Genomic DNA, 27,757 nt, shown 5'->3' on the forward strand with positions numbered 1-27,757 from the left:
TGGGTAGCTGTTCCAGCTTTGACCTGGAAGTACTACCCTCAGTGAGGCTTAGTGGTAACTGTCATGCCTACCTATGACCTGCCCCTGAGGTGGAGTGGAGACTGGAGCTCTTAAGACTCAAGATGTGGATGTGCTGGCTCTCTTGGTTCCTGGTGATCCTGGATGCTGGATGATAGACCAAGCGGAGTTCTCCAGAGAACCCAGCTGGACTGCACCTCACCTCTCCCAGATCCTGTAACCAACCCCTTTACAAGCTATAAGTTGCCCCATAAAATAAACCCCCTTGTTGCCTTAATAAATCCTCCAATATATTGCCTGTAATCTATTGAGATTGACTTTTCTCACTAAACAAAAGACCCTTAAATCTACCCATATTGTTGCATTTTTTTCATGTATCAATAGTAGTTCATTCTGTTTTTCTCCTGTTGGTATACATAGATTTCTAAAAATTTTACCATTCATTTATTGATGGCCATTTGGGTTCTCTTCACTACTTTTCTATTGACAATAAAACTTCTATGAACTATGAATATACTCTATAAATATTCAAGTCTCTGTATGACTATAAAAGTTTCTGTCTGAGATAAACAACTACATGTATTATGTATGTTTGAGGAATGCAGTTTGTATACATTTTTGCTAATATTTGGTGTTAGAATTATGACTTCACTAGGTATATAGTGGTATTTTATATTTTAATTACTTTTTTAAAGGATTAATGATGTTGAATACTTTTTTCTATGTACTTTCTGGCATATGTATCCCTTCTTAGATGACATACTTGTTCATTTATAATGTTTCAGAACTATCTTAAGATCTTTATAAAATTCGGGCATTATTTTTGTTTGTTTGTTTTGTTTTGTTTTTGAGACAGGGTTTCTCTGTGTAGCTTTGGAGCCTGTCCTGGAATGCGCTCTGTAGACCAGGCTAGCCTAGAAATCACAGAGATCTGCCTGCCTCTGCCTCCCAAGTGCTGGGATTAAAGGAGTGTGCCACCACTGCCTGGCTGGGCATTCTTATTTTTAAAGTTCTGTCCTAAATCATATCTGATATGTATTAAAATATAATCCACATGATAATTATTTAAGAGCTGGTGACAGCTGATCATTTGACATAGTCCTGTGTTCTGTAGACAATTAGGAAAATGTTAATTCTGATTTTGTGGGTTTCATTGTTTGGACACCCACTTTTTCTCTGGGTTCACACATTTATTTAGGTTGTTGGCACTGTGCTTATAGCACTTGCTATCAATTGCTAATATCAGAAAGATCAGGAAGATTATCCAGTCTTTTAATCCATAGTCTTTTCACATGTAAAATTGGATAGTACTGGAGGCAAAGGTCAGAGGAAGATCATAACTTAATATGTGGAAAGTATGTAGTTCAGTGTGACACATAATCTGCACTTTGATGTAATTTAGCTATCATAGTTATTACTGGCTGGCTGTGGAATGGATTTCACTCCAGCGTTCTTCTCTGAGAGAGCTCAGCACAGGAGTGCCTTCCACAGTCAGCTGTGGAATTCCACATTCCTTTGATGTTCATTGTGCACATCCGTTTCTAGTGGGCAGCAGATGCTCTAGCTAGAGAAGCTGTTTTCCTGAGTAGTTTTCCAAACATCACATATGCACGAACATGAATTGTACAATTACTAATCGTGTTATTAAATTTGATTTCCTAAAGAAGCATTTTTCTAGTGAAAACATTCAGTACTTACCATGATTACCTCCTAAGAATGCTTGAAAACATTTGGGCACAAATTTTCATTTGACAAAAGAATCAGCAAAGATTTATCAAGTGCCTATTTTGTGAACCACAGACCGAGTTTTGTGGCAGAGGTAAATACATGCTGGTTGCTATCTAGCGTGATGCAGTTTCTTTATTAGATTTATATCTGAAGTATCTAGGACAAACAGAAAAGTGTGTAACCAGGGAAGTGGTGAGAGCATAGTATGCTACAGAGCCACAGGTGGCCGAGTGTGCATAGAGCAGATGGCTTCGGATTATGAAGTGCTTCAAGTTTCACCTTTAGGGGATGAGACTGTCTTTTTAACCAAAGGCAGTGGTGAGTCTGAAGAGTTTGTCAGAGGAACAAGATGCGGTAAATATGAACTACACAGATTCCCCTGGCAGTGGTGTGAAGGACCCTTTAGGGAGTGAGCAATTTGAGGGGGAGACAGGAAGGAGAGGTGAAACAATTTCACTTTGTAGTGAGTACTTCAGCTGAGGTAAATCCTGGGCTTTTCCTCCTAGTTCACAACTATTACTGCTGTTAGCTACATCTCTGCCCTCTTTACTTGTGGGTAACCCTGGTATGAGTCCATTTTGATTCGGAAGAATCTCAAGAACTCAAGTCTGATGTGCCTGGGCTAGATCAGAAAAACTAGAGTCAAAATGTATTTGCTTTTTCACCAGTATTCCTTGGATTCTTAGTCAATGCGTACTGCATTCTGGGATGCTGTCAACCTGTCTCCCACAAAACTGCTTCCATTAAAACCATCTCACCAATTGTTACCATAACCTCTTCCCTTTTTTCTTCTTGAATCTATGAACTCCTTTTGGTCCTTGTTTTCTTTCTTTTAATTTTGATGCAGTGTATGTGTGAGTATGTGTGTGATCACACACCTGTATATGTGTATGTATGTGAATGCATGAGTGCATGCAAAGTCTAGAGGTCGATGCCAGGCATTGTCCTCTCTTGTTCTCCACCTTATTTTTTTGTGACAGGGTTGTTCCCTGACCCTGGAGCTCACCAATTTGGCAATACTAACTGGCCAGCAAGCCCAGGGACTCTCCTGTTCTACCTTCCCAGTGCTAGGATTACAGTGCTTGTCTCCCCTCCCAGCTTTTGATGGCGATCTGAACTCAGGTTCTCCTGCTCACTCAGCAAACACTTTGGGAGCTGAGCCATCTTCCCAGTTCTTGTCCTTATGTTCTTTGCGTATAATACTGTTGGTCACTTCATTCTTGAATGTTAATTTTCTTTTCACTTCACTGACATGTATTTGACAGTCTCCTTTAGGGCACATGACCTTCATTTCTTACCCAGAGTACTGCAATAGAATCCTGAATGCTTTAACAGAAACTTCACTTATTCTCCAGATGCAGACAAAATGATCATGTTGTCTCTCTGTTCAGCCTGCCACCTTTAGTGTCTTCTTATAGCTCATAACGTTAATGGTGAACGCCTCAGTGTTTCAAATGATCTTGATTTAAATATCCTTGCCTAGTCTCTTGCTACTGATCTGTAATTCATTCTCTCTCTTGTTTCTTTTTTTCCTTCTCTTCCCTTCTCCCTCCTCCCCACTCCTCTTCCCTCCCCTCACTTCTTTATATAGCAGTGTATAGGAAAAAATGTGCTTATCAGTCAGGCCTAGACAATTGCAAATACAAGGGAAAATATTTCTGTGGGTCTTGGCAAATTCTTTTGGAGTGAGAGAGGAATAGTTTCTTCTACATGTAGAGATGGGTTAGATGTAGTAGAGAAGATAGACTTGGATCCAAATAGATATGATTCATTGTATGCAAACTATATAGCAAGTTTTCTCTTTGGAAATGCAAAGATAGTATGTAAAGTAAAAATTTAAAGTTATTCTTGTTTTATCCCTCTGATGAACAAATCAAAATATTGAGGCTGAAAGTGAATTTTCAGGATCCATAACTATATTATTTTATTATAAAAAATCTCTTTATATAGTGTGGCCATAGTTATTTGTTCCTTGTCTCTTTTCAACCATGAGGTTGAGGACATATTTGCTGTCCTGTTTTAGCATAATTTCCTGAATTGTATTTTGACAGAGTTTTGGAGATGCATCCTTAAATCTTCAGTCTCCTGCCTTTCTTCTTTCTGTCAGTTTATTAAAAAACAAAACATTGCCCTCAGGAGATTAATACCCTTGCCAGATTTCTGAGGATTTTATTGAAAGAAGATTATATTCTCGTGATCATTTCTTTCTCTAAAATATGCTTCTGGTAAGTTCCTGGTGTTTCCAATTGCTTCATTATTTCCTCACCATGCTTCCCTTCTCTCTGTCAGACTTCAGTCTCCATGCAGAATCCAGCTCAATTTTTCCTCCATCTTCCAAATTCCCATTCACAAATTGTGGGTGTGTCAAGAGATCTTGACTGTAATCTGAGGTCACAGCAAGCAGACTCATCATTTAATGTCGCATCACATAGGATGATCTATATATACTGACCAGATTCTATTAATTACCTAGGATATAAGATAGGTTTACAAAAGATTCAACCACAGAAAGTACAAATCAGAAGAGATCAATAACTAATTCTTAATGATTTTCAAAAATGCCTGGGAGAGATTAACAACTTAAGAACTAAGTAATTTATTTCAAACCTTACAAGGTGATAAGGACTTAAAAGTGCCCAAGAAAATTATAAGCTGAGGCTGAGAAAGAATTGGCTTTGGTATAAAAGAAATCACAAGATGCACATGTGGATTGTCTGGATCCAGAGCTTGATTGTATTCTGGTTATTGTACTTTCTATGCATTCTTCTACAGGAATTCTTATGCAGAGAGAAGATAATATTTTAGAATGGGTATTTTTGCCACACAAACAGTAAAAAGTTAAAGACCTATGTAGAAAAGGTTTCTGAATTGATCCTGAAAGGAAAATTGAGACTTCATCAGTTAACAGGAACTGACCCAGCAGAAATTGTAGTACCTTTTACTAATGCTAAAATTTCCCCATTGTGAACAGAAAATGAACACTGGCAAATAGCTTGCAGTAATTTCTTGGGAGAGATTAGCAACAAATATCCCAAAAGCAAAAGACTTCAGTTTATAAAAAGAACTAATTGGATTCTCACTCATACAATAAGTGGAACATCAATTTCTGGAGCTCCTAAATCCCATACTGATGCAAATAAATCAGAAAAGGCAGGTTATAAGTCAGGAAATTTAAGTAAAGTAGTTCAAAGCCCTTATGATTCCATTCAAAAGTCAGAATTTTATGCTATTCTCATGGTATGATAAGATTTCTCAGAACCTCTTAATATAGTTACTGATTCTCAATATGCAAAAAGAATTGTTTTAAATACTGAAAACACTGAACTTATTCCAGATGATTCAGAAATTTAACTTTGCTATTTATTTGATTACAAGAAATGATTAGAAATGGAAATCATCCCTTGTATATAACACATTTCAGATCCCATGCAGGTCTACCAGGTCCTCTAGCACAAGGTAATGATGAAATTGATCAACTATTGGTAGGAAATGAGCTAGAAGCCTCAGAATTTCATAAGAAATACCATGCTAACAGCAAAGGTTTAAGAAAGATTTTTCTATCACTTGGCAAACAAGCCAAGGAAATTATAAGGAAATATCCTACTTGTTCTTTGTATAACCAAACTCCATTACCTGTAGGAAGTAACCTAAAAAGTATCCAAAGAAATGAAATTTGACAAATGAATGTGTTTCATTTTGTGGAGTTGGAAAATTAAAGTATATGTACCATACCATAGATACTTATTCAGGATTTCAATGGGTAACTGCTTTAAGTTATGAAAAGACTGATTCTGTAATCATACATTTATTAGAAGTTATGGTCATCATGTAGTAGCATTAAACATGGTCCTAACTCCCTAAATTGTGATATTTCCTATTATCCCCCCCATTTTTCCGAGACAGGGTTTCTCTGTGTAGCTTTGTGCCTTTCCTGGATCTCTGTAGCTCAGGTTGGCCTCAAACTCACAGAGATCCTCCTGCCTCTGCCTCCCGAGTGCTGGGATTCAAGGCATGTGCCACCACTGCCCCCTATTATTTTTTATCATTAAAAAATCAAAAATGTGTTTAATTAATTGACAACAGAGAAAGCTGGTCAAAGAAAGGTAAGCAAATTTTGTCAAGTAAGAATTATAACCGAGGAGCTCTATAATCATCTGGCATCTGCTCAATGTTGTATCTGATGGTTAGAAATGTACATGATAGGAACTCCAGGGATCTTCCGGAATCTTCATTTGAGGTCCCCTCGTCTCCCCTCTCCCTCCAGTACAAGCACAGTAACACTTGTGCTGAGTGACTCTCTGGACCAAGCAGTCATCAGCATAGTTTCCTTTGTGTATGCATGGATGCATGGAAGTCAGTCAAATCATGGATCCTTGGTGATCCTTAGTGCCACTTGACACTTCTGTTCCACTTTCTCAACTTCAGACATTACACAACCAGTTATACAAGGGATACACTTGTCCATCATTGACTGCACTAAGTCCAGTTTGGCTTTAATGCAAGCTGACGAAGTTGGTATCAAAGAGAATGTGGTAAGGTGGACCCAGCGCTGGTCTGGTCTTTTCTTTTCTTTTCTTTTTTTAGGCTTTAATCTATCCTTTTGTTTAAGTCTCTCATCTCTGAGACTAAGCATTTGCTTCATAGTCACATATTTCCTTGTTTTCTTTTGCTTCCCCATGTTCACACCACACTCCCGTTTCTTCTGGAACTTGATATTTCCTATTCTTAACATGGGAAAGATTGTCTTTTCTTTTCTTTTTTTAAAAATCGAATTCCCTGTTTAAAAATTCCCAGGTGTCTTACAGGCTCTGATGACGCTGACAGTGTGGGCGGAGATGTGCTGGGGTAATCGCCAGCAGAGATGATGTTCCACTGGCTTAGCATGGAGGCTGGGCTCCCCGGGGCCACTTTGCCTGATCACTGCTGTGCCCCGAGGTGAGTGAGCTGTCTGAAGAGGAAACTGATAGGAGAAATCCATGCAGCTGGAACAAGGCATGAGATAGGACCACCCAGCCTGCTTAGCAAGGCTAGGTAGAGGACACTGGTGATGTAGCTCCTGGCCACTTGGCAGCTTGCAGTGATGGCAGCAGTAAAAGCCCAAGCCCCGAGGGGGTCTCAAGGCAGCTGAGCTGGCCTGGGGGTCGGTGGGGGGCGGAGTGGCTTGGGCTTGAGAAGTGAGAGCACAGGCTGGTGATGGGGTGGCTAACCCCAGCGGCCTTTGGGGCTGGGGCAGGCAGCAGCTAAATGCTGCCATAGAAAAGACTGCAATGTAAAAACCCCAGATGCATAAAAAAACAAAAAAGGTGTGGAGAGTCTGTGGGGAGGGAGACAAAGCCAGCCACCAGTGGCAGTGGCAGCATGGTTTAATAATGTCACGTGTTAGACACCTGATGTAATGAGTATCTAAATTGTTCTAGTCTAATAAAAACTCAGGAATCAGAAGTTGAGATAAAGACCTGATAAATTCAAAGACAGCAGAGAGTTGATTGGCTGTCCCTCTCTCAACATTTTTCCCAAACCACTGCCCGAAATGCTCAGGAAATCCTCCCTTCTCTTTTCCTGTCCTCTCTAGCAGACCTCCTCAGTCCTTCGGGAACTCTATGGCTAATCCCAGTCAGCCAATCACTGACTCTGTCCTTTGATTCAAGGTGGCTTTATTGGCACAATGGAATGGCTGTAGGAACAATTCTTCCACAACAGCAGATTATACTCCATAGCTCAAAAGCCAAAAAGGTGACTTTTTATAGGAATGTTGTAAGGTGTTCTGGATCTTTTAAAATCTGATACACTGACAGGTAGGTTTGTGATCAACTGAAAGTGCTTATTCTGGGCCCCATGGTTTCAGGTATTAGAATATTTACTTGAGTTGTATTCAAGAGAAGCCATCAAATTCTGAAACTCTGCAGTAAGAACTGTGGCAGTTATGTATATGTACATATATGTAGCACTTGTGTGCCTGGTGCCAGAGAAGTTCAGAAAAGGTGATATGGATCCACTGGAGTTGGAGGAGATAGTTGTGAGCCACAGTGTGGTTGCTGGGAATTGAACCCATGTTCTCTGCAAGAGGAAAAAAAAAAAGTGTTTTTAACTGCTGAGCTATGTGATGTGTTAAACCATCATTTTCATTGTTCTTTTAAATTTACATCCCAACAAATCTTTCCTATCTGGGCACAATACTTCTTTGTTTTTATAATCTTTATTGTTTTTCTCTTAAGGAATTTGTAGAATCTAAACAAATGTTAAATTCTTCAAATAATTAAAAGATGATTCTCAAAAGAAAATAATTGCTACAGATAATGTATGGCTTTGAAGAAATCCCTCTTTGAGTTTGCTTTTGTTTCTAAGCCCCACTGCCTCTGCTTTTAAGAGAGCATCTCATGGAGTTAAATCGTAACACAGTCCTCATATTAGTCAGACTTTCTAGAGGAACTGAACTGATATAATGATTATCCATAGAAAGGGGAATTTTTAGATTGGCTTACACAATATGATCTGGGTAGTTCAAAAGTAGTTGTCTGTACACTGGTGTGCCCAAGAACCATGAGGCTAAATGTCTCAGTGGTCAGTCTCAGTCTGGTGTTGAAGGCCTGGGGATTCCTGGAGAACTCCTGGCCTTTAGTGCACATTTGAAGACCAAAGAACCTATGTGCACTGTCGAAAGATCCATCCACTGTGGAAATTTCCCTTCACCATTATCCTTCAAGGTTATCTTAGTAAGGACTGTGATGCTGCAACTGTCTGCTTCTGGTTGGTGTCTGCATAACATGCAGAACCATCTGTAAACCATCCCTGGATCTTCTCTGGCTCAGGTCTAATCATAGGGCACATCCCATGAGGTCATAGATGCATGCTTTGGAACAAAAGGAATAATAGTGGGAATAGGAATCATAAGCAATTGGGTAACTTCATCCTGTAACTTACTTGTACATTCAGTACCTGCACTTGCCTGAGCATGTATGTGCTACTTCCATTTGATACTGGCTTGCTGGTCTACACATCTAGCTTCTTGGCTTGTTGGGTCAGAAAATACCCAGCTTATGATGGGAAGCTCAGTTGCATGGTATCTTGATAGCCCATTCTCAGGTATTTAGTTTCCACTAAAGCCCAATCCCTGGGCTAAGAGCTGTCTCTCAAACAGGAAATAGTTGTCTTCAGACAATGGCAAGGCCTTGAATTAAAATCACAAGGGTTTCTATGTGATTCAGCTATGGAGGCCTGTCAGAGGCTCCAAACAGCACTTTTGTTTGCCACTTACACAACAAATACCTTTGGGAAGCTGGATCTTTGGGCCCAAGGAGGCAAAGAAGCCTGCACAGGAGCCTGGATCTGTTCAAGAGCTGTTTCCTGTTCTAGGCCTCCCTCACAACTGGTATTTTTCCAAGTCACTTATTGTGGGCCAGAGTAACTAAGCCAAGTGAGGAGTGTACTGCTTCCAGAATTCAATAAGCTTACTATGCCTTGTGCTTCTTTCTCAGTAGGAAAGGCCAAGTATAGCCACTTAATATTTTACCTTGTTGTAGATGTAACCAACCATCTTATTAAATAAGAAATACAGAACCAATGCAATGAAGAAAGCCAAGAGGTCAGAGCTAAGAGCTAAAAACCTTACCCTTCCTCTCGTGGTGGTCCTACCTCTCCGAAAGAGACCTACTTTCAGTGTGCCTGTCTTTATAAAGACTTTCTGCTCTGCCTTCTCATTGGTTGTAAACCCAACCACACAACCACCTCATCACTGCCTGTCTGTACAGACCTCCAGGTCTTCTATGGTTGGTATTGAGATTAAAGGCATGTGTCTCCATGCTGGCTGTATCCTTGAACACACAGAGATCTACCTAGCTCTACCTACCAAGTGATGGGATTAAAGTCATGCACCACCACTGCCCAGCTTTCCTATGGCTTACTAATAGCTCTGACCCCCAGGCAACTTTATTTATTAACATACAAATAAAATCACATTTCAGTATAAATAAAATATCACCATATTTCCCCTTTTCTATTTTAATAAAAAGAAAAAAGGTTATAACTAACATAAGAAAAATGATATACAAAAGTACAATAACTATATACAATATATACAAGTAATAAATACCTAAACAATGTCTAGTCCATTTGTATTTGACAAATTCAGAGAAAATAATTCCATTATCTATCCTATTTTGGTAAGTCCAAAATGTACCTAATTCATTTTCTGTCCTAACTAATTTTCAACTATAACTAATCTTCAGCTCCCTCAGAGACCCAAGAAGGAAATAATATTACCTAACAAAAATAAAACAGTAAGTACATACAAGCAACTTCCAAAAAAATTGTGAGTTGACAGAAACAGCCAGCTGCCTGGACAGTCACCTGAGGTTTCTCCACAGTGTTGGGGCATCATCTCCAGCCTATAGGCTTAGCATATCTGACAGGCTCATTTGTGAAGTAGGATGTACACAAGGTCAATAGTTCCACCTCACATTGGGTGAGAGCAGTCCATGTACCAGAAACACCTGAACTCCACTAGTGTCCTGTCATGATTCAGGATTTTAAATTCTGGAAATTGTTGATTTTTTTTTTTAAATTCAGCTGTCCATTCTTCTTGGCTATGTGTGTATGTGGCTTCATCTCAGCATCCTGTTCTTCTTCACATCCCTCTATTAAATGCCAGTCTACTATTGAGAGGCATGAGCTTAGTTACTCTTCAAGAATAACTGCTTCAGCTGCTGTTCCATTGTACATCAGAAGCCATCAGCCCACTGCCTGTTCAGCTGCCTTCGAAGAAAAGGGCACTGTACCTTTTCCAGATTGCGAAGGCCACTTCAGGGATGGTGCCATATTGTCCTGGCCTCAGAAGATGCCTTTTGATAAAGCCATAGCCACACTTGTTTTGGCAAGAATCGGTAGTCCTTTATTTCATGTCCTGTCTTCTTTGTCAGCAGTTGATTCAAGGATACTTGGTTATCCAGTGGCTAACTTTTGCCACAGTGAAAGATAACTCCATATGCAGTTTCTTCAATGCCCATATTTTCTCTGAAGTAGATTGGTACTGCCAGGAGCCAACATGTCTCATAGTCATAACAAAAAAGAAAAAAATTTCTAAGTTATTAAAACATTTTAAATGCCATATTCTGTAGATCTCTGAAGGGTTTGAAGATGACCTGTCTATCTAAAATATATCTGCTCAATTTTGAAAACTTAACTTATATTACTACAAGTTCAATTATAATATCTAACTACTAACTTTCATTTCTTTATAGTTGGTAATAATAACATTCAAGGATCAGAAAATTGCATTACATTGTAATTACAATTAGAAATATACATATAGCATTTTCTAACAATATCAATTTTAATATATATAATTTGTACAATCAAATCCAACGTAAAATATTTAAAACTAGTAATTGTCTTTTTCTTTTTCTTTTTTTTAACAAGAACCTTAAATCCAACCTCCTTTGCTTAGCCCTTTTCCTAACCCTTGACAACAACTTGTAACCACCCCCCTAAACAATGAAAATTATCCCAGACCCAAAACCCATTAAAAGACCAAAAAACCACCCGCCCCACACCACCTCTTTGGGAATGTAGGTGTCGTATTCTTAAAATTGCTTCCTGCTGGGTATGGGCAAAGGTATCTTTATCCTGAAAAGAAAATTTTTAGGTTAATTGTCATATTCTAGGAAAGGTAACTATATCCTTTGTTATCTAGTCTGTGTATAATGCCAAAGTTCAGGGTTTATCTCAAGCCCTTATTCAAGTAGTCTTTGAGACTGGATCATCTCAGCTAGCCCTCTCAAAATTGCTCTGAGCACTTTGTAGTTCAAAACTGATCTGTAGATGATGTTTGTCAGCTTAGTGATATTATTATTGTCCACGTGGAATTGTTGTTGTTGTGGGGCCCCATCTTCTTCCTGGAGACTTCAGTTGATGTTAGGCCTGGCCGTGATTTCCTGCAGAAAACTGATAAGAGACTCGAACACAAAAACATATATATGCAGCTAATTGAAGCCTTTTTTCTTTCTAGAATTAGTTAGTACTCTATATGATCATTCATATCTTAACAAAGATTAAAATGTATATATATATATATCTATATATTAATCTTGTAAATTTTGATATAAAATTCATACTTTAAGAAAAGTTTAAAGAATCAGAATAGAATCAAAGAGTTGAGATTAGTAATAGAATAGTCCCTTAATTAATTTGTTTTCTCCTGTCCCATAGCAAAAGATGGCTCTTTTCTTCTGGCATGATATAGGGAGTTTGCATTTTCCTTTTAACAACACACTTGAGTTTAAAGAAGGAGAGAGCCATTCTCCAACTCCAGAGTCAGCTTTAAATTTTAATTGAACTGTGACTATTAGAAGACCAATAGTGTTAAATTTCTTTAGAGAAGAGGAGAAACAAACATTTAGGAAGACTTCTAAAATTTTTTAGATGATATACCAATATGTCATTATACTCTGTTTCCTGGGATAGATGATTTGTCCCTTTTCTTCTGTTGTCTCATTTGTCCAGTGTTCTTCAGATTCTTTAACCTTCATTCTCCTAAAAAACAAAAACAAAAACCTTTCCCCAAGCCTTGTAATAATTACCTCAACATGTCGACACTACTGGACTCCTAGAAATTTCACTGATGTAGAAGGTCCTTGAATTTTGGCTTGATTTATTTCCCATCCCATGATGTGCGAATGCTTTACCAATGAATACAAAGTGGTTGCTACTTTTTGCTTGTTTGGTCCAATCAGCATGTAATGCCATTGATATAATGGACTGTCATGAAGCCTTGTGGAAGAAAAAAGTGATTAAGATTGTTGTGAACCAAGTGTTGACACAGGACTAGAGAATTAATGTAGGTTTGAGGTAGAACTGTAAAGGTGTACTCCTGCCCTTGCCAGCTGAAAGCAAAATGCCTATTAGTCCTTATGGAAGGGTATGAAGAGAAAGCATTTGTGAAATCAACAGCTGCATACTGGGTCCCAGGAGACATGTCAGTCTGTTAATAGGAAACCACATCTAGTATAATAGCAGCAGTTAGAGTTACTACTTGATTAAATTTTTGAGCTATCATCTTCCATGATTCATTGTCTTCTGCACAGGCCTAATAACAGAATTATAGGAGTATGAGATGGGAACAGCCACCCATGCATCTTTTGAAAGGCACTAATTGCTGTAATACTTCCAGAGAAGTGAAGCTGGTTTGGGTTCACTATTTTCTCTGGTAGAGGCAGCTCCAATGGTTTCTATTTGTCCTCTCTAACAAGAATAGTTCTCACTCTACAGATCAGGGAGCCAGTGCAGGGAGTCTGCCAATTCGTAAGTCTAATTATCCCAATTGTACATTCTAGGACTGGGAAAATAACTACAGGATGAGTTTAGGGACCCACCAGGCCCACTGTGAATCAGATTTCTGCTAAACCTTCATTGATCATCTGACTCCATAAGCCCATACTTGAACCAGAGAGTCATAATTCTATCTGGAGTCACCTAGAATCAATATCAATCCAGAGCCATTGTGTAGTGCCTCCCCCAAAGCTTTATTATTTCCTTTACTCTAATGAACAGTTACGTTGATAAAAGAACATATATTCCTCTGGGGAGTGGTACTTTGGGGAAGGAAAACTCCTTGGTGTTGTAGCCTAGTCCTCCCTCAAGGGGACCTTCTCTCCCATTCCTTTGAGGAGTTCTCTGTCTGTAAACTGGCCCAAGTCTGCAAATGGAGGGCCATGATTCTCTGTTGTTAGGATTCCAGGTAGCCTTTCATGTATTTGTTTTGGAATCTTGTTTAGAATGTACTGTACCTTTGATTTAAAAATTTTAGTTTAATAATTATATAATGAAATAGAATGTTTGTAAAGTTTTATTAATATTTATTAATTTAACCAAAGGGGAAATTAGGACTGCCTTCCTGAATAGATTCATGCTCTTATCAAGAGAGTTGTTTGGCTGTAGAGAGAATGGGTTCCTGACTGAAGAATGAGTTTAATTCCCTGGCTTTCCATTCTCTACTCTCAACCTCTTTGTATAATGTCTCTTGCATATTACAATAGCAAGGAGATCCTACCCAGATTGTGTACTTCTGAGCCTCTAGAATGATGAGAAATAGATTTCTATTTGTTAAGTTACTGAGGCTCAGCTATACCATTATAACAGAATAAGAGGGTCTGAGTTGGAAATGAAGTGTTCTATGAACAACCTTTGCATTGAGGCGTGATTACTGCCATTGAACAGTTTTCCCAGGGTTGCTGGAGAGATGTCTCAGTAGTTAAGAACTCTGGTTGCTCTTTCAGAAGACCTGGGTTCTATTCCTAACACCTACATGGTGACTCACATTCATCTGTAACTCTAGTTCCAGGAGATCTAATACCCTTCTGGCCTCCACAGGCACTGCATGCACATGGTACATAGACATACATGCAGGCAAAACATCCATACACATACAATTAAAAAAAAAGTAAAATTCTCCCCAGTTATTTTTTTCTTCATTATTTGTAACTTATGTGGAGCTGCAATTTTTGTGACCGCAGAACTGGATGATACTCATTTTGCTTTCTCAACTGAATAGAGTTATACTATTTGACTATTTGCTTACTAAATTTTCTGCAGTAATCCCACTGTTTATATGCATATAGGAGGACAATATGAAGAGTTTTGAAATGCAGTCTTTAGTTCATATAAAAACTAGGCTCCATAAATAACAGTGAAGGAAAGCAGCACATCAATAATAGCATAGCCACCCATATTTCATGGCATGTGATCCATTAAATTTTGAGATTTTTAGAGGAACTTACTGATTTTTATTAACTTTGTGTTTGGTTAAGAGTTCTTATATGTATTGTTATTTGTAGATCCAATTTGGAGCTTTTTGATTGACAGTGATTGATAAAATTTGGTGTTATATAAGGAACAATTTGGCCATTTTGAAGAAAGGAAGGTTAATAAGTATTTTCTCTGTCTTCTAGTTTAGTTTTCTAGTTGTAGGAACACAATATTTTCTTTATACTAAGAACAGATTTAAATATTTTATTTTGGCAAACTATCAGTACAAAGGCAAGGATCTTTCCAGCATTCACTTGATTTTTAGAACTTTGAAGAAACATTATGATAAATGACACCATCCTCTTCTTCTGACCTTTAGGTGAGATTTGCTTTGCTTTGTTAACTTTAAAATTTTATAACATACTACATTTTTGTTGTATTCAAAATTTAACCAGAGGTAAATGTTCCCTTACTGGGATTAAAAACAGAATAAATCACCAGGGAATTATGTTTAAATGAATGTATAAGTAGAGCTATATCACCCACCCCAAATACACAGCTTATTCATGTGCAATCAGTTACTGGAGTTGCCATGAACTTGGTGCTTAATGAACAGGTGGAGCAAGAGGATGAATCCCAGTCCAAAGTGGATCTGACAGCTTATCAGGCCATTGCACTGATCGCTAATCCATTTCGTTTGGCAACTTAATTTATCACACAGTTAGAGTTTTCATCCCATGGGTTTGCAGGTGGAAATTAATTCAGAAACATGTCTGGCATGGCTGGGTTGAAGAGTCAATGTTAAGCATTATAAGGACACTTAGAAATAAGTATTTTCAATGTATAAATCAGGATTCTCTTCTGCTTCTATTTGTGTATATCTAATTATCCTCCAATAAAGGTGGTGCTATTGTTTGGTGGTCTAATTATGACACTGAACTACATTTTATTTGTTACTGTGAGGAGTTTTACTTAAGAATCTGTTAATTTTAATTTCATTGCTGAAATAACTACCGAAATTCTATCAGATGGTCTTATGACTTTAGTTTTGTCTTGGCATATAAAGAAATTAGTGGTCTAGAGCACATTTTTGTGACATCCATAGCAAGAGATAATGAATTGGAGAAAGTTCCCTAAAGCAAATAAATTTATATTTTCTGAGTGTTTATAAATTTCTAAGTAGGCTCATTGTTTTACTTAAAAAGTATTGATTAAAAGAGTATTCTCTGGAAATAAAGAAGAAATTTTTCCTGCTACTTAGCTTACATTCTGACTTTGGCGGGCATTCACAAAGATGACTTTCATTAAATGGAACTTAGCTGAGGACTTGCCTCTGTTTAAATTAACTTCAAAATGAGAAACATATTTTCTTTACTTTTTGAAGACTTAATTTATAGTGCATAGAAAGTTAAATTGAATATTGATCCTTGAAAAGCAAATGTGTCCTGTATAAAGTGACAGAACAGACGAACCCACCAGAAGGTGGGAGAGTGACTGATGTCAAACCCAGGGGGTTGGCCCCTCCCTGTATGTCATTTTCTCCATGTATCTGAAGCTTGGAGACAGTATCGGGTGAAGTGTGAGGGAAGATTACTTGCACACTGGCATGAAGTGTTACATTTTATAAGAAGATTGAAGAAAGCTGGTAACAAATCACTTCTAAGACGAAATTTGAGAAATGAGGAATAGGGTACAAGATCAATAAGATCTATGATATACCTCCAGGAAAGGACACAGGGGTATTTTTATAATTTCTCAACCCCTGAAGCACCTTCAAAAAGAGCTTAAAGTCAGTGAAAAATAATTGAGATGACAGAAACCCACAAAGAAACATGATGCTGTCAGTGATTGGAAATGTCAGCCAAATTGTGGCTATCACTCTTATGACCATGTTTATTAAAGTAATATCTCCATAATCTAGAGGTACTCAGGGGTGAATCATCTTGGCATAATTTCCAAGTCCCCTCTGATTCTTTGGCACTTTTTCCCAGAACATAGTATAGACCTGCAACCTATCATTGGAGAACTTGGGCTTTCATATTTACTTTTCAAGGACAGTGGTCACCAAGTCCAGTGTTAGTCCTTGGGAACTGAGTCAAAAGGAAAACTGTGTAAGTACTACAAGAGCAATAGCTGTATCAGAGTTTGGTATGCATCGGAATCAGAGGCTGCTGCCACTGGGGAGTATAGTAATGATTGTAGAAACAAAGGGGAGGATCTCCCAAATAGAAGCATTGTGCTTTATATAATTTTTAAATAAACTACTGATTATAACTTTTTAGTAATTGATTGAGCATTCCACTTATGTGATACCCTCACTGACCAGGAAGAGCACAGAGCTCTGGTCTGACTTTGTGTTCTCCTTTGTTGAGCTTTTGTTTTTTCAATTATCTTTTATCCTAGAAGAAGCAACTTTTAACATGAAAACTATATTGGAGACTGGTAGAGGCATCTCACTGACAAAGAAATGTATTCAGCAGTTAGGAGATCATAATTGGTTTTAATTCCACTTCAAATAGTTTCAGAAGTTTAAAAGTTAAAATAGGATTAAATATATGTTTTTTCAGTGCTATATTATATGTTGCCACATAGTAAGAACTTGGGAAAAAAAAGAAAAAAAAGTTTAAAAGTAGAAATGCACACATTGCTTTAGCTTCTGAATTTTCTTTCAAGCATTATCCTTTAGGCATAGGCAGGCTTCCCTGGTAGTGGGCCTGTAGATGTAACCAACCATATTATTAAATAAGAAACACAGAGCCAATACAGAGATGAAAGCCAAGAGGTCAGAGCAATAGCTAAGAGCTAAAAACCCTACCCTTCACTGTCGCTGTTGCCCGACCTCTCCGAAAGAGACCTACTTCCTGTGTGTCTGTCTTTTTATAGTGTTTCTGTTCTGCCTTCTCATTGGTTGTAAACCCAACCACATGACCTCCTAGTCACTGCCTGTCTGTACAGACCTCCAGGTCTTCTATGGTTGGTATTGAGATTAAAGGCGTGTGTCTCCATGCTGGCTGTATCCTTGAACACACAGAGATCTGCTTAGCTCTGCCTCCCAAGAGCTGGGATTAAAGGCGTGCACTGCCACTGCCCAGCTTCTGCTAAGGCTTGCTATTAGCTCTGACCCCCAGGCAACTTTATTTATTAACATACAAGTCACATTTTAGTACAAATAAAATATCACCATATGGGCCAATATGTGTATCTGTTGATGCTTGATCCCTGTATGGAGGGATCACCAGACTGCTTTCCTATTGATTGATGATAATAATCTAAGAATCAGGAGGGTCTGATTTGATAGCCTAGCAAGACATCTGCTTGGTAGCATGCAGGTCTTGTCTTTGATAGAGATGATAGACTTGAGGTCATTAACTCTTCTAATTTTTTCATACTGAAGCTTTCACCCATAAAAGTGAACAATTAACTTAGAGGATTTTGTCTAGTTCACTATTATTAAAGTGCTGTTAGCCAAATGACATACTTATCTCTCTATGGTACGTTTTCAGATCTAGACTGCTCTGAGGGTAGAGGCTATGCTAACCATTTAGGAATCCCAGTGCATTGCATTGTGACCTATAGTTGGCACTTTACGAGGTGCTTGTAGAATCAGTGTATAAAATTGTTCCCAATAATCAGGGCTTTTGTAGAATCAGACAAAGAAGATTTTCTACTTTTTATTAGTTTAACAGAGCTCTCCTAATTTGTATATTTATTTACTTACTATTTTTATTGCGTTTATTTAGTGTAAATATGTGTGTGTGTGTGTATGTGCATATGTGTGTATGTGTGTAGGCGCATGTATGACTTGCAGGAGTTGCTTCTCCTTTCTAATACTATGTAGGAACTGGGGATTGAATCCAGGCCATTAGGTTTTGAGACAAATTCTTTTATTCTTTGAGCCACCTCATGGGTCCTAATTTATTATGATGGTTCCTTTGTTTTTTGAGACAAGGTCTCATTATGTAGTGTGAACTGGCCTTTACCTCCTGGTTCTCTTGACTTAGCTCCTGAGTGCTGGGATTATAGGAATGTGCTACCTTACCAAGCTGTTTGATCATTTATCAAAGCAACATTTCCCCTTCTTATTAAATAGTTCTTTGGGAGCATGAATAATACTATAAACACAATAAAGTAGGAAAAAGATTATTGATTGCCTTTTATCATGTGTCTCTAAGCAATTATATTATTTACATTTTTATGATTAATGATCAGACCTGATTTATTACGCCAAGCTTTCAACATTTTTCATGTAGTTTTATGCATTTCATGATCACAGTTTTAACTAGCTAATGGTGTATTCTTTGCTCCCTATTTCCTCAATACCCTACTTCATCTCTGTAGTAAATTTTTACTTGGCTTTCTTGTATCTACATAGCTTGCTCAGAGTCCCTCATTTCTGTTGAGTTTTATGATCCTAGTGCTTTGCGTATACATTGGCTGCAGAATTCTTGGTGTTTTGAATTTTATGAACATCATGACAAATGAGGTACATCTGACATCAGAGTGTGGATTATACAACCCTGTATCCTGACGCTTATCTCTCTGGCAGTTACGTATAGGCAGTGTGTTTCTGGGGTGTAGATACCATTCTGAGGTCTAGGGATTGAAGGACAAATCAGGCTTGCTTTCTGGGTTTAACATTTAAAACAACAGTGCAGACAGGGCTAATGGTAGATAGCATGCTCCCTCTGCCTTCCCTTACTCCCCACCCCCAGCCCTTTTATTTTATTTTATTTTTTTAGTTGTACTCCCTCTCTCAATAACTCAGGCTATTCTGGAACTCATTCCTGCCTTACCTCCTGAGTAATATGGTCACAGGTGTGTGCCACCACATCTAGCTCAAACTCTTCTTTTAGAGCTGTGCATGTGGTGTTTGGAAAATTCAGATGACCATGACCATGGTTTTTACAATTCACACTTTTTATTTCTTACAAGTTCTTGTGTTTCCAGGAATGATAGGCTGAGGAGTACTAATATATTTATAGTGCTTGACTTTTCTTAGTAAATTATTTTCCAAAAGTTGCTTTTCCCTCGTGTTATGGACATTGTTTTCTTCTGCTGCTTGCTTATTTCTATTTAGAAACTTGAAACTTATTTTTCACCAAATTGTATAAATTACTGTTGAAGGCAGAGTTCTAAGATATTCTTCAAGAGTGGCTATATTTCTTCTCTCTGTATGCAGAGTCCTAGAAGCCTCTGGAGTTACAAACTTGATAACTTTATTGCCGTGGTTAGTTTATATTATATGACCTTTAAGAAGGGAAGATAATCTTCCTACCATACTTCCTTAGAAGTTGAGATCACATTAGTCTGGAAGGCAGTTTTTTTTTTTCTGTACTGTTGGCTATTAGTGTTGTTTGGAGGCCAACTTTGTGGCTGTTTGCTATATGTCAGAAAGTGAATGCAACACCAATAGTACATTATATTTGATATATATGTTATATATATATATATATATCTTTTAGTTTGTTTTGCTAAGAGTTTTACTTATATAAAAATTTTGCTTTTTAATTTTCTTTGTAGTTAAAAATTGTAAAAATTATACTTCTTTATTTATGCATTCATGCATGTGTGTGCAGTAGTGTATGTGTGGACATCAGAGGACAACTTGTGGGAGTGTGTTCTTTCCTCCTACTGTGTGAATTCTGGAAATTGAACTCCAATTATCAGGCTTGGTGGCAGGTACTTTTGCATGCTGAGCCGTTCCATCAGACCCCTTTTTATTATATTTGAGACAAAGTCTTCTTATGTAGCCCAAGCTGGCCTTGAACCCACAACCTTTTGCCTTAGGTTTGTGCATGCTGAGATTATAGTCATATCCACAATGCCCACCCAAATTCTCCTGTGTTATATAATTGAGTCTGCTGATTTTTTCTTGTGTTCTAGAATTTGCTTAAGTTAATTTTTTTTAAAGATAGGGTTTCAGTGTGTAGCCCATACTGTACAGGAACACACTACGAAGCTCAACCTGGCCTTACGCTGGTGGCAGGTCCTACTGCCCCAGCCTCCTGAGTCTTGGGATTCCAGGTGTGAGCCCCTACATCAGATTTCAGGATGTAGCCAACAGGCTTCTTTGTGTAGGACTCAGAAGATTGGAAGATTCTATGTGGCCAAAGAATAAAGCTGTTGAATCTGTCACTGGGTGACACTGTGGGGTGATATGTCACTTTGAAACCTGAACCCCAACTCTGCCACTGCTTAGATAAGGAGAAATAGAAAACAGGCTACCTTTGGAAAAATTTCAGGATTTCTGGCTCACTACAGTTCCTCTTTTAATATTTGAATAGATTTAGCACTCTTTTACTTTAACATGTTCCCTCAGTAGAGGACAGCACCCTGCACTTCACTACAGTTCCTCTTTTAATGTTGAATAGATCTAGCACCCTTACACTTTAACATGTTCCCTCAGTAGAGGACAGCACCCTGCACTTCACTACAGTTCCTCTTTTAATGCTGAATAGATCTAGCACCCTTACACTTTAACATGTTCCCTCAGTAGAGGACAGCACCCTGCACTGCTGCTGTCCCTCTCTTTCACCAGGACACTCGATGAGAAAAGGTCCTCCAGGCTTTGCGGTTTATCCTACTCTTCCTCCCAATTCTCTGGATGGCATAATCACTACTGTTCTGAGCTAATGTAGATTTCTGTAAGAGGCATCTGTGAAAGCACACATTTTCAGTTTTCATCCATCAGTCCAATATCAGACTCAAAAGCACGGTTATAACTCCATGTTACTGAGCATGGTTGATGCTTCACATGTTTCTATAACATTCCTAGACTGATGTTAAAGAAATCCTTAAACAAGGAAATCCTTGTGATGATGGATCATTTGTTCTTTTAACTTATAAATGTTAAGGACCAGCTGCACGCTTTGATAGCTTTGCCTCTCATTTTGCTCTTTATGTTAAGAAAATCTTCAGTGTTAGAATTGAAAGTATATGTATTCAATTTTCTTTCCTGGCTTAATAAGAAACCTTGGGTCTTAGATAAGTAAAAACTAGCAGTTCTGATGAATTTGAGACATTATTTTGACTTTTATGATATAAATATATGATATATTGTTCAAATATGGTATCATTTCTATTAGAGCTTAATTTCAGCATTGAGATAGTGTGAAAATGAGAAAACTCTAATTATGATCCTGTCAGGGGCATGTAGTCATTATGTATAGATTAGCAAGTTAAATGATTCTGTCATAGGGTGTCATAATTTTAAACACTGAAAAGAACTGAAAGGTAACTAAGGGCAGATGCTTGATGTTCTAGACTGGAAACAGAGTATGGAAGTAGCATACTCAGCAACACACAGGCCACATCTGACAGAACCTCAGGCCTCATGCCACTTCTAATGTCTCAGTTCTGTTCTGTGTGCACCTTTACTATGTTTGGTAATTCCCTAGAAACGTGACATGTGCTTCACAATAAGAAATTGACATATAGGTTGGACTTGGGAGAATTTCATTTTACTTCCTAGCTGTTCTTTAATACTGAAACAATATGGCTTCTGTTACAACCATTGGTGAACCTTCTATCCTTTGAAGTCCCTGAGTATATGGTAACTGGAAACTTAGATTGCTGGATTATATTTTGTTTAAATTGCAATAGTTGAGAATTTTGAAAATGTGCTGTTATTCAGTAATGTTGCCTTGTTATTGCATATAGAAAGGATGCACATTTGCGGATGCTTTTCCTTCTGCTAGCCCTCTCCCCTGGTGCTGTGTATGCTTTGTGTATGCTCAGCAGACGTTCTGCCTCGATACTACATTCTTAGCCTTCCTCCAACTGCTTTGGAAGAGGCATTGGTACCTTTTAATAAAGAAGTATTGATCTTTTAGTTGTATGAAAACATCTTTCTTGTTAAATTGCTTTGATTTTATGTCTTAAGTATATACTTCTATTTTTCATTTCTTTTATATTGAAAATCTGAAAGTGGTATCACAATTACTTCAATTACTGCCTGCTTTAAAGTTTGATTTCATTGTAATTCAGGGACATGAATGAATTCTTTCCTCCTTTCACTTTTTCATCTTGTATAATGGACATATTTTCTATGATATAAGTATTGTTACTTAGGCCATTTAAGATTTTTCTGCCTTCAGTAACTTTGAGAAGACTATAACTTTGTTGTTTTTGTCTACTTTCAGAAATTTTGCAAGAAATATAACTGTGCTCATGTTTGAAATTACAGCAGTATTTTAAATTTGGCTTCTCTGTGTTTCTTTCATTTAACTATCTCAGGAAGATAATGTATCCTCTCTAATTCTCAGGTTCCTCATATTTAACATGGAGCTAGAAAGAGTCTTAGAGCCTTGTTCAGATCAAGTCAGACCAAGCAGTTATCCAGGGCACAGGTTTAATAAAAGGTGGCTGTAGAGATACTGTGCCTAGTGCAAGCTCAGGGAGGTGTTTTGAAACATTATTCTTGTTGTCCACCATCCTGTTCAGCCCATTTATCCCCCTGCATCAATTTTCAGTCTTTTTTCCTTATACCAAAAACAAGAAACTGTCTCACTGGAAGAGATCTGTTCCAAGGTCTCCAGAGGTGAACCTCTTAGAGCATGTTTATTTCCTCCTGTGAGAAAACATGGGATGAACTGTTCGTCTCTGAAGGATGTCAGGACACATATTGGAAGTTTTCCTTCTGGCAATTTCTCCATTCCTGGGAACAGTACGTATTTGGACAGAGCAAATGCATGGGTGGTACTTGTGTAGAAATTATGTATAGCTTTGTTTGTTTGTTTGTTTGTTTGTTTTTGAGACAGGGTTTCTCTGTGTAACGGCCCTGGCTGTCCTGGAATTTGCTTTGTAGACCAGGCTGACCTCAAACTCACAGAGATCTGCCTATCTCTGCCTCCTGAGTGCTGGGATTAAAGGCGTGCACCACCACCGCTAATGTACAACTATTTAATAATTCAGTCTGTTCATTTTTTACCTCTGTCATTTCAACTTGTCCATTTTAGGTTCCTGAAGTGTCAGGAGCCATTGTCATGAGCTATTGTGGGCTATGATGCAATTACAGCTTATAGCAATTGATAATTCAGATGTCAACCCACCAGAGGGATTATTCTCTGATGGGATACCCTGTCAGCAAGGTTTATGGATCACTGACTCTGAAAACTGTTGCTTTCATCTGTAATTTCACTTGTGCACTGACAGCTGTGATATCTCCCCATTACCATGCATTTTCATATAATGTGTAAATGTAATCTCATAATTACATCTCAGTCTTATGGGCACACATATTTGTGGGTGGTCAGGAAGATGACTTCTCTTTTAGCTGTATAATTTATATATAGAGAAAATATACTGGGATATGCTTCATAACTAGATCTATTGTCCCACAAAGGGTATAGACACTTAAAAGCCATCTTTGTTCCTTTTGCTCAGACTAACACAAGAAAATAACAATATCGGCCAGGCAGTGGTGGCGCATGCCTTTAATTCTAGCACACAGGAGGCAGAGCCAGCCTGGTCCACAGAGTGAGATACAGGACAGCTACCAAAATGACATAGAGAAACCCTGTCTCGAACACCGCCCCCTCTCCCCACAAAAAAAAAAAAAATGAAAAAAAAAAAAGGAAAAAGAAAATAGCAATTTCTCCTCAGTCTAAGGCTAACTGAACACATTTAGCTCATTTTTACCTCAGAGCAAGTTCAAACTAGACTAAAGGATTTTGTAAATAGATCATAAGTTTGAAACTTTACAATTATGCACAAGGTTGGAGTTGCAGGTGTCTAACCGAGGTTATCTATACAAAGCACCCTAAGAAAAGCATGCCAGTTCTTTGCTTGCCAAGTCTGCTAATAAAGAGCTATGTCTCAAAGTTTGTCATACTGGGCACTCTGACCCCTCCCTCTGGTCCTGAAACCTTGAAACCTTGTGTTGCTATAGTAAATGGCTCGGCTCCTTATCATTTACTCTAGGAATGTGCTTTTGACCAACAAAAGGTAACTTTTGTAATTTCTTTTATTGCTTCAAGCCTCCTGTAAAAAGAGAATTTTTAGGCTAGATGAGGAGAAGCAGGAGGATTATAACAGAGAATTAGAGCTAAGAAATTATAGACAATTAGGACAAGAAAATTAGAAGAAAAGTAGAACAATAAAGATACATGGCTATAACAGCATGAGTGGGAGAGATTTTGTTAACCCTCAGATTAGAAATACCTGAAACTTCCTTCACTTCACTGTAGCTTCCAACCTGAACCCTGAAGGGGGCTTATGAGCTGGACTCAAAGGACCCCGATAATGAAGTGGCCAGCTCCTATGTGATTTTGGCAGTGATCTTTCTCTCCTAGTTCAACTTTCCTTGATCGAAGAAACTTCATCCTTGCTAGAACTATAGCATCCTTGATACCAGCTACATGCTTCTCTGTCACCTTTACAACCTCTTACAGGTAGGTTTTGGTAAAGAATATTTCAGCTTCCTCAGATACCATTCTACTGAACGTTTTCTAAAATGTAGGATTAAAAAAAAAAAGCGAACTAGAAAAAACCAAAATCTGAATCTGAATGTAGAAATAGTCATCAGTGGTTAATGGTAACGTTCCTGACTGTTGACTGCATTGCAGTCTGATCAATGGTGATGGGTATCTGTGGCAGGTCTATGGCTAAGCCAAGAGGGAGAAAGGAGAAGAAGAAGGATGTTGTAAAGAGGATGTTGTCTTGGCTTGCTTCTGTTGTTGTAATAAACACCATGACCAAAACCATCTTGGGGAGGAAAGGGTTTGTTTCAGCTTTATGGTCCATCATGAAGGGCAGGAACTCAAGCAGGAGGCAGGAACTGCCGTGGAGGCCATTGGGGATCATTGCTTACTGGCTCATTCCTCATGACTTTCTCAGCCTGCTTTCTTATATTCCCAAGGATTTCCTGTCCAAAGATGGCATTGCCTACAGTGAGCTGGGTCCTCCCAAATCAATTATCAATTAAGAAAATGCCCCCACAGGCCAGTCTTATTGAGGCATTTTCTCAGTTGAGATTCCCTTTTCCCAGATGCCCTTAGCTTGTGTCAAGTTGGAGAAAACTTAACCAGCACAGCTGTCCAGCCTGAGAAACAAATGCATGTTTGTGGCTGGCAGTGGTAAATTTGCCTCAGATTTGTTACAGATTAGCAGTTGCCTGAGGGATCCGTACATTTCTACAGTGGCATTTAAGGCCCAACTTCTCCCTTCCCAGAGAGCTTTAACTTTGTTTCTTACTAATTACTTTTACACATATATAATTTTTGAGAAAAAATAAGAGATATGTGGTAGTTGTGTTTTTTGTTTGTTTTCTTTTTGTCTTGCATCTTGCTTTTTTTTCTTGTTCTAGAAAAGAAACAACAATCCTTAGAGGATGATCTGTTTCTACCATTTGTACAACTTGAACATAAATTTCACTTGAGGCCTTTTGCATGTATAAGTGAAATATGGCCACAATAGAACATTTTCTGAATGTTTCTTGGGCTCTCAAACTGGTTTTTGCACTTTTTAAAATTATTTGAATTGTAAGTTCATTACTTTATGGCATGGCCACTTTTAGAAGTAATATGTAGTAGAGTTACTTCCTGTTCTATTACTCACCCATTAAGTCCACTAGGGATATAATGCTCCCCTTTTATTACCTATGTCTTATAGTTAAGTCCACTAGGGATATAATGCTCCCCTTTTATTACCTATGTCTTATAGTTAAGCCCACTAGGGATATAATGCTCCCCTTTTATTACCTACGTCTTATAGTTAAGCACTAGCTGCACCGACTTACTTAAAAACCTCTACTCTTACTCTTGTTCCTATATTCTCATACTTAAAAATTCCATTGACTAATTTATTAAATGTTTGGAACTTCTTTTGTGAGCCTTAGAACTAAAGTATCAGGTGTGTGTGTGTTATAATCATGCCATAGCCAGTCATAATTTGCATAATTTGATACTGCTGCATATATACTAGGGTGATAAAGGGGAGTGGTGATGTAATAGTAAGTGTTGAGGTAAAATAACAAAAGAACATATTTTACCTGAAAAGTCATGTTATTATGGATGTGAGACTCTTACTGTGTGAATACAATTCAACTGGGTCACTGAAGTCTAGAAGAGGTAGATTTTTTTAGGTTCTTGGAGATGGCTCTAATTGGGAGGGAGGAAAAGCAGTGGGAAGTCGATGGCACAAATAGAGGGGGAAATGTTCTACTCTGACTCTTGGTTTTTCGAGACAGGGTTTCTCTGTGTAGTTTTGGTCCTTGTCCTGGATCTCGCTCTGTAGATCAGGCTGGCCTCGAACTCACAGAGATCCTCTTGGCTCTGCCTCCTGAGTGCTGGGATTAAAGGTATGCGCCACCACTGCCTGGCCCTACTCTGACTCTTAAATCAGGAAAATACTTATATTTACTATTGGGTAAGTAGTATATTCTTACTATTTTGATAACTTGAAATGAAATAACACCATTTTTTGGAAGTTCATGACTAATGCATTAGCAGGGGTTCTCTGTTGTTTTCCTGTAGAAAGTAAGATGGTTTGTGTCCTACATTTTTATGTGAGCTAAATAGGAAAAACTAGGATATATCATGTTTGGAAATAATTAAAAGATATTTTAAGTGAATGGAACATTCTTTCAAGTGTATTCCTACTTGTTTTAATGTGCAGCACTTGTATGCAGGTACTTACAGAGGCCAGAAGAGGGTGTTGGATTCCCTGGAACAATTGGTTGTGAGCTACTCAGTGTAGGTACTGTAAACTGCATCCAGGTTCTTTTCAAGGGTGACAAGTGCTTTTAACTACTGAGCCATCTCTCTAGCTCCAAGCAGAATCTTCTTAATGGAAAGTTTTCTTTAAAGAACTAAATGTCTTTTAAATTTTTTTTTTGGTTTTATTATTATTATTATTATTATTATTATTATTTTACAACACCATTCAGTTCAACATAATAGCCACAGAATCCCCTGTTCTCCCCCTCTCGCCCACCCCTCCCCCCAGCCCACCCCCCATTCCCACCTCCTCCAGATCAAGGTCTCCCCCGAGGACCGGGGTTGACCTGGTAAATTTTATCTTCAAGATCTGTAAATACGGGGACCTTGAAAAAATTGTGGCAGTTTTAATGTTTCCATATTACACAGTATTTATGGCTTCCTAAAGATGTATACTATTCCTTTGGGTGGGACTTAAGAGTTGTTTTCATAAGCATTATTTGACTTTTAAAATCTATGTAGTGACACATTGGAAATGAAACATTATTTCTTTTTTATTTCTCTTGTTTAAAATAAACACATTTTAGAATCATCATATTTTGGCAATCAGTCAAATA

The 27,757-nt window shown here is 38.1% G+C and overlaps 1 protein-coding gene and 1 pseudogene across 8 annotated transcripts in view; one reads left to right on the forward strand and one right to left on the reverse strand.

The window, feature by feature from the left end:
* The window catches only part of Macrod2 (mono-ADP ribosylhydrolase 2), a 1,982,629-nt gene that overhangs the window by 61,753 nt on the left and 1,893,119 nt on the right, over nucleotides 1–27,757 (forward strand). Inside the window, exon 5 of one of the 8 annotated variants that reach the window (XR_013050801.1) lies at nucleotides 1–27,311. The exons of the other annotated variants lie outside the window; for them this stretch is intronic. The gene's annotated coding sequence lies outside the window, so the exon portion shown is untranslated. Of the gene's footprint in view, nucleotides 27,312–27,757 lie in introns of those variants that run through there. 8 annotated transcript variants of the gene reach the window in all.
* On the reverse strand, nucleotides 5,875–6,424 carry LOC121829187 (rRNA-processing protein FCF1 homolog pseudogene; annotated as a pseudogene).

The sequence above is a fragment of the Peromyscus maniculatus genome, chromosome 4 (assembly GCF_049852395.1).
Source record: "Peromyscus maniculatus bairdii isolate BWxNUB_F1_BW_parent chromosome 4, HU_Pman_BW_mat_3.1, whole genome shotgun sequence".
NCBI classification, from domain to species: domain Eukaryota; kingdom Metazoa; phylum Chordata; class Mammalia; order Rodentia; family Cricetidae; genus Peromyscus; species Peromyscus maniculatus.